Raw genomic sequence first — 3,402 nt, forward strand, 5'->3', positions numbered from 1 at the left:
AATGCGTGAAGGAGATTAGTTATGCGGGAGACATTTACTCATTTTGTGAAAGCAAGTGCTATAGCTAGCTAGCTAGCTAGCACAATCTCGTGTTGCTATATGACAGAGTACCGTACCATGTGACAGCCGTCATAATAAACGCGATTCGTATGTGTAGTTTATAAATTGGTTTGACTGCCAGAACTGCAGTGTAAATCTCAGGCTTCAGCAATATATATTTTGGCGCTGCTGAAGCAGTTCCCAGGGGTACCGAACATTCCACTATATTTTTCTAGAACAGTAAACTAACTCCTTATTTGTCAATTATGAGTCACATCCTATTTATATGGTAATGTTTATATATATATCTATTGTCTATATATATATATATATATATTCCCAAGACAATTTTTGTATGATGTGTCACTATAGAAATTCAGTTAGAGGAAATTTCTCTTCGTTTGTTAGGGAACTGGAGAGAAGCGTAGTGCTATGATCAGTCCGGTAAAGTAACGCCTTGTGTATTCGTTTTTTTTTTTTTTTTCAGGCGCCACAATGCGTGCAAAGATGAGGATAGCACGGAAAGCTGTTATAATGAGAGAACACTCACATGAATCTATTACACAGAAATGTGTGTGCCGCGTCTACTTAGGCATGTCAAATCTGATGCAGTTTGTATTGAAAGACACTTCAAATCGTTAGGAGGGAAAAGGGAGACCCGTGCTACATGCTGTGCAATTGAAAGCACAATTGTGGACGGTCATTCCAGCGTCAATAAGTAAACGACGATTGAGTAATCTGTTCAATAACTTGATTGCCACAGACCGTTTCTTTTTAGTAATTGCAAAAATAGTTTGTCTCCTGAATAATCAACATTTAAAAGAGATAAGTCACAGGGGTCCATTAGGACCATTCTTGTCAAACAAATCCGAGATGAAAAACATTAAATACATGAAAGGGAACCCGTCCTTGGTAATCGGACATCACATCAACATGGCGATACTGTAACGAGCAGTCTTTGTGTGGTATACTATACATAAGAGTTGTACACTTTGCTAATGAGACAGCGGAAGTTTCTGACGTATATGGAAGGAGGTAAATAAATAGTCAAAGCAAAGGGGGATTAAAATATTTAAAGGACATTTTCATCGTCTTAGATTCCCGAAACAGTTGACGTAAATAAACTAGGCTAATAGGTTTTATCTTTACGTTCTATCTAGAACTTTTCAGGGTAAGATTTTCTCAAGGGAGGATTGTTGATGCGTTCAAACTTAGGTTTAATCACGGTGATTAGAAACCGCGATGCTGTCCTACCTATAGTATGATAAAGTCTAGTTATAGTCCAAGAAAAAAGGAGAAGGAGAAGGAGAAGGAGAATGTTAGTTATGATTCAACAGCTATTTCGGTTTCCAAGATATTAATCTTTAAATTATAGCTAACATCTGGAATACTCCTTTGAGGTCGAATTGATGCTGACATCAGCTTCTCTGTGCATGCCGTATAGCAGGGAGTTATAACAAGTCCCTACTTATAGTTACTAGTGTGAATCCATAGAATTCGACCACTGGAACACGTTCTTCTAACTTCATATGATCAACAGAGTTTGATGACAATGTGTCCTTTACTATTTGCTTATGCATTGTAAACAAGTTATTGGAGGCCACGAAATTCGTTTGATTTCCTTCTAGGTATTGTGTTGCATCTGAGGAACTGACCAAATGGTCTTCCCCTTTAATTGACGAATCTCAGATGTTTAAAGGGTCACTTCTCAAAAAAAAAAAAAAAAAAAAAAAAACGTTATTACTAGAATACAACCTAGCCAGCGGATAGCAGTGTTTTAAAGGGTCTGCAATGATACCAATTTTAATTCAATTTGAGGCTAAAGTCATCTTTTAATGATTTTGCAAGCTCGATGCAGCTTCGTCTTAAATGATATATGTATACAAGTGTGAAGGGCTGCGATCCTGTTCAAGCTGTTAGGTGTGCAACTCTCTCAGTTTGTGGAAAAATCTAGGGAAAAATCGATATTATATGGAAACTGAGCAAATGTAATATATATGGTATAGGCATAAACAGACAATTACTTTCGACAGATGGAATTAGTTATAGTAACATGAGTAAAGAGTAAACTGTTATGTAGTTTATTAACAAATGACCAAATGAACTCCATTAACAATTGAACTTGAAGTTACAAAGTATAGGAATAATATTCGGCATAACTTTTTCTACACTGGGTTGTGAATGAGTAGAATGGTTTGCCTGAGAAAGTTGTACTTGCAAGTGGTGTGAATGGGTTTAGGAATGCTTTGGAAAAGCATACCTTGAAGCATTGTAAGGCTAATTTTTTGTGTCTTCTGTTTTTTCCCCTCTCTCTCCTATAGGGTCCTTGATGGGGACTTGAGTGTCCCCCCTGATCCTTTTCTTCTACTAAACTAACATCACTATATATAGTCAAGATTCATTCCCAACATATGAACAAATAATGATAAAACAATTTGAAAGTGAGTTCACCGCATCACAATATACTTGTGTTTTATACCAATGAAATATAGCTATATGCGGTAAATTTTCTGAGATGCATAGGCGTAGGAGCCCAATTTGATTTAGGGGCGCTGTAACGACTTGCCCGAAAAATATAACCAAAATTTTTCGCGCGCTCCGCGCACGTTCAACATGGTAATGTGCATATCATATAGGCATGCATCAGTTATTACATCACATGCCAATTACATACAATCATTTGCCGTGTTATTACCCTTCCATATTGGTTATAACTTTGGGAGGTCATTATAATAATAATGATAATAATAATAATATTAGTTTAACCGTTGAAAACACATTCAAATTGATTTTCCTTTCAGTAGGTGCCTGAAAAATATCAGCATATTGTCCGAATTTTCACAAAAATATTTGGTTGGGGGAGGGGGCTGCAGCCCCCATCCCCCGCCTCCTACGCCTATGCTGAGATGTATTGCATGTTTGTAATAAGAACGCGATAATTAACGTTCATTTGTTAAAAAGTAGTTTAAGTAGGAAATGCCATACAGTTTCAGCATCATTGTGAATAGGCGAACAATCGGTGGATTTAGTAACATTTCTGTAAACAGACGACCGTAATCATACGAAGAGCCGCTTCAACATTTCGCTTTTTTTTAACACAAAGTTTATATGGAACAAAGTAGGCCTATAGGCCTACATTAAATAATAAATTGAATGACGTACAGTGCAAAAGGAATTGCCTTGAAAAAGTTTGTTAGGTTGTCTAGTAGGTTAATTTATGTATGACACAGTATATAGGCTTATATAGAAATAAATACATATGAACAAGTACTATAATACAAACACACACACACAGCAAAGACGAACAGAAATATCGTTATAGTCAGTACTTTCTAAGACAGTTATTTCTTAATTTGCTGATGA

This window comes from Apostichopus japonicus, chromosome 2 (assembly GCF_037975245.1).
Source record: "Apostichopus japonicus isolate 1M-3 chromosome 2, ASM3797524v1, whole genome shotgun sequence".
Classification (NCBI taxonomy): Eukaryota; Metazoa; Echinodermata; class Holothuroidea; order Aspidochirotida; family Stichopodidae; genus Apostichopus; species Apostichopus japonicus.